This window comes from Rhinolophus hipposideros, assembly GCF_964194185.1.
Source record: "Rhinolophus hipposideros genome assembly, chromosome: 2".
NCBI lineage: Eukaryota > Metazoa > Chordata > Mammalia > Chiroptera > Rhinolophidae > Rhinolophus > Rhinolophus hipposideros.
The window spans coordinates 46,820,601-46,835,332 of record NC_138048.1 but is presented as its reverse complement, the minus strand read 5'-3'; positions in this window follow the sequence as shown (position 1 = coordinate 46,835,332).

The following is a 14,732-nucleotide window of genomic DNA, read 5'->3' as shown; positions in this document are numbered from 1 at the left end:
AGTATGAGGGTTCCTTTTTATTTTCACTTACGTATTTTCTTTATGCCATTTTATGTTGGAGAATAGATGCTAAAGTGGTTTAACAGAATTTTATTTTATGTATGTATGTATGTATGTATGAATGTATGCATGTATTTATTAGTTTCAGGTGTACAAAGCAATGTAATAGACATTTACACCCCTCACAAAGTGATAACCAATCCCCCTCCCCCAGTCAACTACCCCTCTGACATCGCATATAGCTGTTACAAAAGATTTTTAGATTTCAAGAAAGCTCCACAACTATCAGAGCCATGCTACTTTATTATTCCCATTTTCAAGATGAGGAAACAAGTTAGAGAACGAGGGAGTGTTGGTCACACAGCTCGCAAGTGGAGACAAGACTCCTGTCTGCCTCCGCAGTCCACACCCTTTCTGCACCTTTAGTTGTGTCGGAAACCGTCTAGAAAGGATCTTACTTCCCAGGGGCCTCTTTATGATACTTCCTCTTCTAAAAAAAACTGTGGTAAAATATACATAACCCAATTGACTAATTCAACCATTATTAAGTGTACAGTTCTGTAGCTTTAAGCACATTGACATTTTTGTGCAACCATCACCACCACCCCTCTCCAGAATTTTTCATCATCATCCCAAACTGACAGTCATTAAAAAATAACTCCCCATTTTCCCCTCCCCTCCTCCCAACCCCTGGCCACCACCATTCTACTTCTATCGCTATGAATTTGACTCCTCTGGGTATCTCGTATAAGTGGAATCATACAGTATTTGTCATTTTGTGACTGGCTTATTTTACTTCGCATAATGTTTTCAAGGTTGATCCATGTTGTAGCATGCGTCAGACTTTCATTCCTTTTTAAGGCTGAATAATATTCCATTGTATATATAAACCATATTTTGTTTATCCATTCATCCGGTAATGGACACTTTGGTTGCTTCCACCTTTTACCTGTTGTGAATAATGCTGATATCAACACAAGTATACAAATATCTGTTCGAGCTCCTGCTTTCAATACTTTAGGGTATATATACAATATTTAAATTGCTGGATTACATATAATTCTACATTTCATGCTCACCAGCTGGGGTTTCTTTTTGAGGAAATAAAAATTACTTTAAAATTGACTGTGGTGATGCTTGCAGATGTCTGTGAATGTACTAAAAACTACTGAACTGTAAAAGTTAAATGAGTGAATTGTATATGCTACTTGAATAAATAAGCCTAGTTTTGTAAAAAGAAAGACATTTGCCTAAAAGCACTACAGGCTGACCCCTTCTCAACTTTCATCCCCAAGAAGGTCTGGACGACCAGCCAGCTTCCCAACCTCAAAGGACTGGCAGTTTGCGTCAACTGTGTTGGATTCTGGACATCTAGTTTCGGGGAGTCTAGTGCTCATTAAAACTCTCCCTCTGGCCACAGTGCATTAAACATTTGGTGACGAAAGTGGGTTGGAGAATGTCTATTTTATTAATTTAATTATTCTTAATATAATGTTTACTTCTGTTTCCCACAGGTGTTCCCCTCTGTATCTTGTTCCTGCCTGTCCCATGGAACTCGCTGTCTGGCAAGTGAGGCCTAGAAGGCAGATTCCCTGCTAAGACTCATAATGGCAACACTTTCCAATGGCCTCCCATCGTCCGCGAAAGCACCAACAAAAGATGTCTCTTACCTTTTAAAGGCGTGCTGGGGGTTGGAAACGTAACCTTAGAGTCATTTAGGTGCATGACTGTAACATGAAAAAGAAAAAATAACCTAACAATAATCTACTAATTGGTGTGACTCAGCCCCTCCGGTTCATAAAGACCACTGTCCACACATGTAAGGACCAGAAATCTTCCCACTCACTTTATAAGAAAGTATTTAATTTGTGTTCCTGAAACAGTTCTTCCCCATTGTGTTATTGGAATTCTGGAGGACATGCCCCTTCTCATTCAAAGATGACGCTGTTGCTGCTTTTATTTCTTGGGATGGATTTCTCACATTGACAGCACCTTTAAGTCTTCCAGGGATGCTCCTAGTGTTCATATGAAAATTCACTTTCATCCCTAAGAGCTTCTTTCTTCATTTGGAAAAGGAGAACATTAAAGTAGATTATCTCTAAGGTCTTTGACAGTTTTGATATTCTATAATTATATACTGAGTAAATTAGAAAGGAAAGTATTTATTTGAGGGACATTTTCCTTCTCTTAAGGAGTTTAGCCTCTATAAGGACCCTTTTTTCCTACCCAGGGCCACTGACGTGGAGCCATTAGGCTCTACTACCTCTGATTAGGCCAGCAACCAAGAAACCACACCATCTAGTTCCAGCCCACCTGTCGTGTTATCTCCCATTGCGCTCCTAAAAGATCCTTCCAGTTCTATCAGCATGGACGGCTTGCCTTGATCCTTGCCTCCAAGCTTATGCTCACACTATTTCCTCTTCCTGGAATATCTTTCCTATCCCTGCCCTTTGAAATCCTCCCCTTCTTGGACTAGGTCAAGTTCCCCTTTCTCTGTGACGATTTCTCTATATGGTCCTTAAGAGCAGAAACCACAACTTGTTTCCGTATACTCAACTTCTGTCATAAAACCTTAAGCCAAAAAATGATTTCAAAATAGTTGATAATATCCTCATTTGAATTATTGGAAATGTCCTCTCTCCACTACAAAACAAACTTCTTGAGGGCAGAGACCACGTACATAGTTCTTTAACTTCCTCACTGTTCTAGCAATATATTGCACACAATGAACACCAAAAAACTGTAGTTCGACAGAATGAGAATCATATCCCTATTGCCTCTGAGTTCTGAACACAGAAACATCAATCCAAGAATCGGACAATAATCTAAATACCAGCTTTTTACAGTAAGGCTAGATTGGAGAACACAGCCTCACAGCCTGTATTAGAAGTCAAACCAAGGTTCATACTCCTTCTTCCCAAATTGAACGTAACTGCGCAAGCCCAGGCAGAATATGTACAACCACAGGCCATCTATCGAAGCAGTGTCTGCCCCAGCTAGTCTACCATACAAAGAAGGGAGGAATGCACATCTCCTGCGGGCAGCATCATTCCAAAAGAAAGCTCAGGAGGGACACGACCAAAGGCATGCAATGATCCTTTTTCTAAAACAATAATATAAACCATTCTACCTTCCACAAGAAACAAGTGGGAGGTAAAAGTAAAAAGGAATGCAACTTTCTCCCTAACATTTCTGAGAAAGCAGAAAAACTACACTTTGGACCAAGGTAAGAAAACAGGGAAGGAAGAGGTTGGTACCCCCTATACTTGATACATTTTTGTTGAATAATAAAAACAAGAACCAATGCCATTCTGAGAACAGTCCATTGTTAGGATGTACCATTCACAAACTACCCGCAGCCTTCTAGGCACCAGGAGAAGTTGGAGCCAGTCTTTGGAGGTCAATTTGAGGCCACGCAGGCAGCGTCTGTTATCTAAGGTGGGTGCTGAGGCTCAATGTCTGATGCTACTAGTTGGTTAAAGAGGGTGAGACCTTGGGATTGTAGTGGCTTTCAGGGCAATTTCCAGGTAAAAATTCTAGTCCAAGTGGAACAAAATGAACAAGATGAGGAGCCAAAAGGACTATTCTATGCACTGTTTATAAAGAGCATACCAGTTCTGACAACAGTTATAAAACTGTTGATGGGCTTATTATGTATAAATAGTAATATTCATGTGAAAACGAGGGAGGAGGAAATAGATCTATATTGAAGCAAAATTTTTGTATGCTATGAAATTAAGTTGGTATTACTTAAAATTAGATTATTTTAAGTTCAGATGTTAATTACAATGTCCAGAGCGACCTCTGAGAAAATAACTAAATATGTGAAATTAAAAACAACAGGGTAGATCTGAAGTTTTCAGTGGCTGGGAGTAAAACAATCATTTACGACATTGCCAACCTAAAATTCAAGATTCAAATTCCTGGGAGAGAAATTTGTCCTAGTGTGGGTCATACACCGTCTTGTGTTTAAAAGAGTGGGGTTCCAAGACTGGCAGATCTCTGGAATTGTATGGGAGAGACAGCAGGTGGCATATTCCCAAAGGAAGAGATGTGGGGCAGAAAAAAAAAATGATGACCACTAAATGTGTTAACATTTTGTTAACCAGAATTTTGATTCCTCAAAATGATCTATTTAACGTGACTGCCAGATAATAATATATAGAAAATTTGTACTATATTATAAACACAAGTATGTTTGAGAATGGGGCAATGTAGATTAATAGGGAATAGGATGGTATGTCAAATTCTGGAACAAGTTGTGAAATACTGAAATAGAAGGTTTCCCAAGGAAATTTGAAACCGCTAAATCTATTTTAGTTTCCTAAGTGCTATGTTGACTCTCATTATAAGGCATGTGAAATTAACTTGATGTCAATCTGAGTAAAACTGTAATTGGTTTAAAAAACAAAGTTGAAAGATAAATGAGAGATTAGGGAAAGTACTTGCAACAGATACAGCATACTCAAGGGTTACTATCTATCACATAAAGAAATTTTTACACTTTCAAAAGAAAAAGACCAGTAATTCAAAAAGAAAAATGAACTAAGTATATGAATGAGCAATTTACAGAACAGAACAGAACATCCAAAGGAGAAAAAGAGAAAACATGAGCAGCCTCACTAGTAGTCAGTGAAATACAAATTAAAGGAACAACAAACGACTATTCACTTATCAGAATGGTTAAAATTATGCAGAGCAAACTGTTACAGACTTTTAGAAAGGTGTCTATTAACATTTTAAATAGACCAATCTCATATCTAGGAATCCATCTTTCAGTAATTAAAGTACCAGGGCATTTGAATACACATATAAGGATATTTACTGAAACATTAATGGCAGTGGCATTTTTTTTTAAAGAATCTGTATGCCATAAATAGGGGAAACATTGAATAAATTTTGGTACAACCAAAACACTAGGCAGCCTCTAAAATAAAAGAATGAATTAGAGCAGTATCAGTTAAATTGGAAGAATGTTTATGACTTATTACTTAATGAGAAATGCGAAAAGCAGAGAAGTGTATTTACTGACTCCTCATTTTGTAAAATAAATAAGAACAAAAATATACATATGTGTGTATATATATACATATATATGAAGTTATATCAGCATGCTTAACTTTTTAAATAGTTGAGAGTGAGGGAGAGTAGTGAGGGGGAGAGTCAGGTAAGAAAAGACTAAAAAGAGAGGTCTGAAGAAAATACAGCATACAACAATTGCATGAGTGCACATATGGATGGATATGTGCATGAAGAGATACGTGAACATATCGTCACCAAAACATTTACAGTGGTTATTTCAGAGTGTGTGTGGGGGGGTTATTTCCTCCCTTATACTTTGATGTATTTGAATTTTTACAGTAAGTACACAGTTTAAATACAACCAAAGAATGGTTACATATTTTAAAATGTGTGTGTGGCTAATAATTGCTGTGAGGGATGAGGATGAGTCAGAACCATAGCCTGCCTTGCAGGCCCTGACAGTTAGTGGGAAGACAAGAGGACACAGCCAGCTGAAACCTAAAGCCAAATTTACTGAGTGTAGTAACAAGCACAGAGTGTTGGGAAAGAGACATTAATTGATCTCACAGATCTGACTAGGAAGATGTGGAAGGAATTCGTTAAAGGAGAAGGTATTTGAGTTGGATCCTGAAGGCTTGGGAGATACTCAACTGGTAAAGATGGGGATAAAGAGAAATCCAGGCTAAGGGACCAGAGTGAGCAAAATAAACAGGGGCATTAGAAAACCAGGGGTGTATTCAAAGACTGGCAAGGGGCCTGGCTCAGTATAAATGGAACATAGGTGTTGAGTGGAAAGACGCTTGGAAAGAAAGGTAAGCTGCTTCCAAATTGTGTAAGTGGTCGAGAGGGTATTCCAATCGCAGAGGGAAGCTCTGCAGGTGTGTGTGTGTAAGGGGTGGGGGCAATGTTTTGTTTGTTTGGCCAGGGGAGTGACATTCTTAGGTCTGTGTTGGGGGTGGGGAGACACAAGAGGCAAGAAAACCAGTTAGAAAACTATTAAAATTATTCAGCCCAAGGTAATCAAAGTATAACAAGAGCAGCAACGTGGGAATGCAGAGGAGGGGGAAAACTCCAGAATCGTTTCTGAGGTAAATAGAGCAGGCCTTGGTGGAAGATGAAAAACCTTCTGTGCCTGGCAACTGAGGGGATGGGATACTCCAATCTGAGAGAGAACACTGGGATTAGAAGTGGGAACCACATGCAAAGAAAGAGCTTGCAGAATATAGAGGGGATAGTGAGAACAAAGAGCCCATTGAGAAATGCGGAGGGATGAGACCATCACGGAGACCAGAAGAACAACTAACTTCTCAATCTAGAACGACAGAACAGAAGATTTGAGTCTGGTCTCTGAAGTCAGCTGCCCACAAGCCTTCTTAACTAGAGTAGCTCCCGCGGAGGATTAAATCCATCGCTCTCAGTTTGCGCACATACCAAATTAAAGGGTCTCGCTACACAGCACGAGAGCTCTGGAAAGAGTCTTGGGTAAAATCTCAGACATAACTCGTACTCTTGGGAAATCCAGCGTTTTGCTCACTGCCTTGAGGCCACCCTTGGCTATCCTTCTTACGTCTCATTTTTCTCCGCAGTAGAACCTCTCTGTGAAACGAATTCTTTGGGGGTAACCTCGTGCCTACGACATCTAAGAAGGCCACTGCCGTCCTGTTGGGAGTGGGGGCCGGCCCCACCTGTCTCTCCTCCCTTACCCCTTCGCCAGCCAAGGGGTTCCTCAAGGCAGTGGGGAACATGTGGGCGTTTCCAACCAGCATAAATACGTCTGAGATTTTTAAATAAATGAAAATATGAAAAGTCTAAATAGATTCCCAAGACCCTTTCCAGATCTCTCACCCGGTAGCTTCTTCGGGGTGTCTTAAACAAAAAGCTCACACATATTTTTAATGGGTGGGCATCTAGTTTGGGGCTTCCTTGTAGCACGCCGGGGCAAAAGTAACGTCCTTGTCTTTCTTTTTTTTTTTATTTATTTATTTATTTATTTTTTTAAAATTAATTTTATTGGGGTGACAATTGTTAGTAAATTTACATAGATTTCAGGTGTCGTCCTTGTCTTTCTGATTATAAATGAAGTACAAACTCAACGTAAAGAATTGGGAAAATCCAGAGAGTCTGAAATAAGAATACTGATTGGTAACTTCACCCCAGAAATTAAAAAATGACCATTTGCACAGAATCCATACAGTCTCGCCACTGGCCTGTTGGGGACCCCAACCTAAGGCTCCCTCCGCGGCCCCGGGTCCAGCTGGTGGCGCAGCCGCTGGCCTGAAGCCCGGGAAGCACCCACCGCGGGAGGGTGGGAGCAGGGCGCCCGGAGGCGGGGCCGCCCCTGGGGACTCCGCGGCGGAGCGCGGGGACAGACGCGCGCGGCGGGCCGAGCGCCGGGTCCGGGCGCGCCACGCAAGGCGCTTCCTCCCCCACGGGCACCGCACGCCCGCGCAGACCGCACAGGCCGGCGCCGGCGGCCCCCGCTTCCACGCCCCGCTGCCGGCGCGGCGATGGGCGCGGCTCCCGGCCCCCGCCCCGCCCCCGCCCCGCCGCGTCCCACCCAGTCCCGCGCACCCGCGAGAGACCCAGGCGTCACGGGCGTCCCGCCTACAGCCGCGGGCTTGGCGATTCCCGGCGGTCGGGGACCTGGTGAGGTGAGCAGCGCGCCCTTGAACTTGTCCCCAATCTGCCTTTCAGGGGAAAGTGCACCCTCCCGTGCAGGGTGGCGGGTAGGGTTGGCTCCTCACCGGAACAGTGAAGTCCTGAAGGCAGAAAGTTTCATTGCGCTGCGGGCTGTGGAACTGCCTTGTTCTGGGCTGAGGAAAGTCGCCCCGGAGCTGCAGCATCCTCGTCCCCTGCCTGGCAAGCGTCCGTTTGCACCTGAGCGCTCAGACGCGCGGGGCCACTTGTCAGAACTCGGTGTTTGAATGGTGCCTGTGCAGGTTTCCTGGCGCTCCTGCAGAATACCAACCTTGAGGTTTTTCTTTAGAATCGAGTTTGGTTGTTAACATTTCAGAATAGAAATCTGTGGGGAGAGAAGTCATGACCCGATGCTCTCACTCTTCCCTTTGTTGGTTTTCTAGGTAAATGCGTGCACGAGTAATAAATAGGCAAATTATGTCCTCGCCTGTAATGAAATGTCTTTCCTGGTGTAGTCCTGTAAACCAGGAGATGGAAGATAACGTTAAATTATTGCACCCCTACGGGAAAGTGAAAGATGTTCAGGTAGGAATTAAAAGCTGGAAAAAATGTTGATATAGTTGCTTTAGGCAGCAAGGCCTGCAAAGGAAAACAAATGTTTCTTTGCCAATGGTGAAATTGCAGCATAAAAGGTCCCCTTTCAGCATGCATTGGCGGCCAGGCTTGCAAAACAGTAATTTCTTCCTTGGCTGCAGTTGAAGCAAAGGAGTGTGGAGATAAATGGCTGTGGAAGTAATTGTACAGAGTGTAAGGCAGTTTGAGTCTAAAGCATACAATGCCTTGGAAGACTTTGCTTGAATTAGGGATCTCTTGGGAGGGGGGCCATGGACCTCTGGTCCCCATTTTGCCAGTCTAATTCCACTTCAGGGCCACTACTGTCTCTGGAGTGCTGCCTGTATTTCCCTTTTCTCTTCTGCCACCAGCCTTTAGCTTCTCTCTGTTCCTCAGGAAAGTCTAGAGTTGAGCCTGGTCAGAGGCAGAGTTATGGTAGCCCGGGGATAGAGAACTTCAAATCTAGTGAAAGCAGAATTGTGATCTAGGAGAGACCCAGGGGGTAGGGGGGATGAAGCCACTGACTTCCAGCCTAGAAGGCTCCCTAAAGAGTGGGAGAATAATGATTGAGGGAAAGAAATTCTCTGGGAAGGACCATAGGTGCTTAACAGTTTGTTTCTTGCTGAGAGTTTTTATATTTTGTTGTTGTTTAACCACAAGGGCATTTCCAGATGGGGTTGGGGGAGGGAGTATGAGGACTTCTCTGAAAAGTGTCCCCCTGACCCCCATTCACATTTTATTCTATTCCCTTAGAAGTTTCCAAAGAGTAATTGGGGGCAGGGGGAGAGAGTAAAGAAGCACAGAGGCTCTGACATGCCATAGAGAACATGGGAAGTGGACAGTTTTGGGCAGCGAAGTTGGATTTGAAAGTTAAAAGGAATGTTCTACCTTTAGTTAAAAATCAGAGCCTTTATTTTGCAGAAAGCTGTTGAGAACTGCAACATTAATATTTAGTTGCTGATGACTTTTGCTTGATAAATATGTCAATCCCTACCTTTTTTTGCTCCAACATTTTATTATGAAAAATTTCAGACATACAGAAAAGTTACCTACCTCTCTTTTTATGAACTTATAACTATCTTGAGACATAAACTTGTTAATAAAATATCAGAGTTTGGAATCCAGACCTATGTGATCTGGACCGGGACAGAACTTGAATCAGAAGGTAGTTAAGAAATATTAGATGTGTGAAGGATATTAAGCTCTTGAGGGAAAAAAATAGGGATCTATTCTTCTGACTCTTCCCAAAGAATCTTAGGCAAAGCTCGTAATTGCTTCCTTTTTCCCATCCTTAAAACTTCAGTTGGATTATATCACTCCCCTCTTTAACACTCTCCACTGGTTTCCCTTCACACTTTGAATAAAATCCTACTCTCTTCCAGGGCTTTTTCAAGCCCTGTATGTTGTGGCCTGTTTGACCTCATATGCTATCAAGCTCCCCTCCTTTGCTCTTCCCTCTGCCTAAACACTCTTCCCTCAGGTACTTGCACTGCTTCTTTACTCAATTTATTTAGGTCTCTTTTCAAATGTGACCTCTTTGATCAGGTGTCCCCTGACTATCAGATCCAATACAGCCCTTTGTCACTCCCTGTTCTCTGACTCTGCTTCATTTCTTCATTGCACTTATCATTACCGAGCATTATATATAGTATATATGTTTATTTGTTAATTGTCTCTATATATCCCCCATTCGAATGTAAGCTCCATAAGGACAAGAAATTTTTGTTGTATTCATGACTGTGTTTCCGTTTGGCATATTGTAAACAATTAATAAATAATGGTTGAATTAATTAGATAAATGACACAAACAAGGCATTGATTTCCATAAGGGTTGCAGAACCCTTGGCAAAATACTAGAAGTCCTTTTAGGTAATTCAAATCAATCAATATTTTATAGGTAAATGATGATCCTGGAGACCAGTGTCCTCTTTTATCCTCACAGCGCTTCAAAGCTGAATCCTGTGTTAGAAGCTGGGCCAGTTTTGGCAAATTCACATCCTAAACAAGATATTAAAAATGTCAACCTCAGAAATTTCCCTATGCCCCTTTCTGGTCACCCCCACCATCCAGAAGCAACTTTTGTCGTAATTTCTGTTATCATAGATTAATTTTACTTTCCCGAGCATCATATAAATGAATTCATATGGTATGTACTTTTATGTATGGTTTCTTTTTGCTCAGCATAATGTCTGTGAGATTCATCCATGTTATGAAGTATAACAGTTGTTCATTTCTTTTTATTCTAAGATAGTATTCCATTATGTGAATCTCTACCATGTGTTTATCGATTCTCTTACTGATGGATACTTGCATTGTTTCCAGTGTGGGGCTGTTTTCAATAAACCTTCCATGAACATTGTTATGCCTCACTTTGAGTCCTATGTACTTTATTTAAAAATCTTTTTTGTGTCCCAGTGCTGAGAGAGGTATGGCAAGGTTGGGAGGGTTGTGACTGGTGTGGCAGCCTGCCTGCAGCCCAGCGAGCACTTGCCCCAGACAGCTCCACTGGGCCCTGACTGCCTCCCACTGCAGAGAGAGCACGTGGAAAATGAGTGTCCGTGCAAACTGGAAAGCCCTAAAGTATACTTTCCGTGTTTTTAGATCCTTAAAAGAGATTCTATAGAATGCCGGCTGTCTTTGCTGTTGTGTTCCCCTCCTCCTCTTAGCTGCCCACCCCTGTACAAGTTGACTCTTATCAGCCACTGAGCATTATGCTATCGAGGAGTTTAAATATTTATGAGCGAGAGTCTTGTTCATAGCCTGATAAAATATTTATGTGTTTCCACGGGCACGGGTTTCCATCTAGATTTCTCAAGGAGTTTTTCTGAACACTTGTCATAATCATGAGTTCCCCAGACATAGATCGATGATAGGGCCAGAGAACATCCCATATTATTGAACCCCAGCTTGCAGAGCACCCTGCTTTCTAGGGCTGGGGGAAAATGAGCACACAGAAGAGTGGGCATTAATAGTGTCTGGATCAGGAGAAATACTGCATGTGCTGATGAAAATGGATTGGAAAAAGAAAGGCCTGTTAATATAGTACCCCTAAAGGTGTGAATCCAGTAGGGATAGTGAGAAAGAACTTGTTGAAGTGAAGAGCGATTAATTAAGATGGAATGTGTTCATTCCAAATAGAAGAATGAAGGAATCAGCCTTGTAAAAGACACATACAGTTCCTTTGACACGGAGTAGACAAGGCCTATAGCAGACGACTATGTTGAGTGCTATAATTATCACACCTGCTATGAAAATATGGGCGAAGCGGTGGAGGCTAGCCAAGGTTTCTAAGTGTGGGGTACAGAACTAGTTATTTCAAGAGGAATTATTATTTTCCTTTAAGGAAGAAGTGCCTTTTGAGTGGAGTTCTGAAGGAGGTGTGGCTCTTTGATTGGCAGCTGTGGTGTGGTGGGCAGTTCCTGGAAGAGAAGAACTTGAGCCGATATTTGAGGCATGGCCAAAGTGCTTCTGTGGCTTGAGTAAGCCGGGAGGGCCAGATCAGGACAGGTTTGCCATAAAATAAAACAGGAGACCTAAAGGCCAGCTTGTCAAGGACACCAGAGTGTTGACTTTGGTCTGTTTGTTGTGGGAAACCACGTAACTTTTGACCAGAGATTGGGTCAGATTTTGAGCAATTCTTGGGAGGTGCATCTAGCCCAGGCAAGGCCTTGAGGTCTGTTTATATTTGAGGCACTTCCAGAATATTCTCCGTTACCAGTCCAGTCTAGAGACTTTGTCCAGTCTAGTCTAAAGTAGGTAAACAAGAGGGGATCAGATTCATTCAGGATACTCCTCGGACTGACCAGAAACAGGTCTTACCAACCACCTTCCTGTCCCCCATAACAATTAATGTGACTCGGAATGCTCTGAGTCAAACTGAATTCATAGGAAATATGCTACATCCTCTGATCTCCTTCATAGCCACTTTGCCTCAGTGAAGAGAGTTGAGGGGGTCTAAGTACCCCTCTATCACCTGAACCCAAATCTGGGTCAGTGTACTTCAGACTTGGGTTGCTAGGCAACAGAGTACTAAGAGATGAGGCTGGCAGACCATCCCTGCAGAACTTGGGCCTGCTATGACCAGGCTACTGGGCAGTGACTAGAGAGGGTTGAGGTCATGCAGATTGATAACCCATAGACAAGACTGCCCAGCCACCTTCCACATATGTGCTCCCTTCAGATTACAGGTTCCTATTCAAAAGTACCCCCAGGATATTTGTTCATTCGTTCATTTATGTTTAACTCCTAATGAAAATAGGAAGGGAGGTTGGGAGGGATATTAAACCTATCGGTCATCTATATTTCATGATGTTTGTGCTAAAAGATAATTGTAGAAGTGATGACTCTGGGGAAGTCCGTCTTCAGTGAGGAGCTTTACATGTACATAGATTAGCCAGAAAGCACTGGAGTTCTGATGGGGACAAGGGATTTCTTGGTATGAGGACAAGAAAGGGCATGGGAAGTCCTCTTAGAGAAACCATGATTCTGCCCAGGGCCTTGCCAGTTGGAATTGCTCTCTTATAGCCGAGGATACTTGGTCCAGAGTGATATTGGGAACACCCAGGAATAAATACTCTGGGCCTTCCTGTTGCCATTTGTCTATCCTGAGAAGTCAAACTATCAGTTGGCACTGCCAGCTCTCCATCCTGATTTTCCACGGGTAGCTGGGGAGACCTGGAGAGACAAGGCAAAAGCAAATGTCTTAACTAGGGAAATGGTAAGGGCTTAAAGGTTTGGTCTGGACGGAAGGGGTGGTGAGACCGAAAGTGTCGGTCTGGCTGGACTCCAGACCAGTGCGGTCCTTCTTGGCTCTAATCTAAGATAGTCCTGATTTTCTGTGTGGAGTGGAGTCTCCCAGGGGCCACATTAGCTGTAATTTTCCCTCCGGAGAGGTGAACAGAATGCATGCCTCAATGAGCACCTTTTCCAAGTGGACATTTCAATGATGATTGTGCCCAGGCTGATGATGGCCACCTGCTGTTAGGATAAACCCAGAAGATCAAGTAAAGAGGGAGTGGGAAACATAATAAATAATAGGAGACAGGACAGGGAAGAGAGAGAAGTGACCCGCTGGGATCCTAGGTACCCAATTATCTGCCAGTGAGAAACTGGAGGAAAGAAGATCAAATAACCACCCATGGGAATCTATCTGCAAATATTGCTGCCTTCCAAGGCAGCTGTGAGGAGAAACAAAAGGTGGACGCTTGAAGGCTGCTGTCACCGTCAGCCTGAGGAATATTAATGCAGGCTTGACCGTCCAGAACACACAGCCACACCACAGCAGTCAGACACTGTCTACACCCTCTTCCATACTTCCACACATTTTCTCATACCCATTCATACTGTTATAATACAATACTCATAATACGTGAGACATTCATCTACACTTGCAAAGCTACACAAACGCAGACCTACTTAAAAAGATAAGGATAAAGTCAAAAAGAAACTATTCCGAACTATTGCCAGCAGTGGGATTATAAATGATTACTTTTTCTTTATTAAACTAAGCCATATTTTCCATGATTGCTATAGCAAGCATTTCTGCGATAATCAAGAAAACATTAAGTAAAAAATTTGTTAAAGAAGTTAAATAGGAAGATAGAAGAAGAGGCATTGGTTGAGGAGAGTAGGATTGTACAAAAAGAGAAAAAAGATGTTGGAAGATGAATGAATGATCAAAAAAGATAATTCTTCACAGGCTGCTAGCCTCTGTATATTCTCTTTATTACTGAATAGGATATACCTATTGCCCACCAGAATATCCGGAAGCTTCTATTAGACTGAAACCAAATTGCAACTACTAAGCCAAGTGTCACACCCACCTCCAGGGCCTTACTGCCATCCTACGGGCAACAACTGGAAGGCCCACAGCTGGCTCCCAATGGTCCTCAAAGAATCTTCCAGCAAAGTAGTAACCCAGAACACTTTAAACCTGGATGCAGCATCTTTCCCACAGAGTTTAATATTTAGTCCTGCAGCGGCTGAGCCAGCCTTGTGCATCTCATCTCTGAAGTATGGAACAGGAGCCAACAGAGGCTGTCAATAGTTGGAGTAGTGGGATTCTCCCAGACAAAAGCCTGTTACAGTCTCAGCCATGCCTCTGCCCGCTGCTCAGGAGGCCCCTTGGGAAGTTGTGCCGTTGAGGCTTTGGAGAAGCAAATGCAGTTTTCATTTCACAGCCACCGGCCTTTTCCAGAGGCTCTGTAAAGTCTTTGCTTTAATTGGCTTCTGTTGAGGGACCCAAGGAGAGGCCCCTCTGCTGGAGCAGAAGTTCCTATGTATTTACCTCTACTCACCAGGATCATTCAGAGCAAATGCCATAGAACTACACACCCGCTCAACTCGAGTCCAGTGTTACTTGTAATATTATTTGTAATTATTAAAGTCTCAAATCCCTTCTATATTTTAAATTTATTACATTTTTAAATTATAAAAGCAATACACACTCATGATAACAAGTG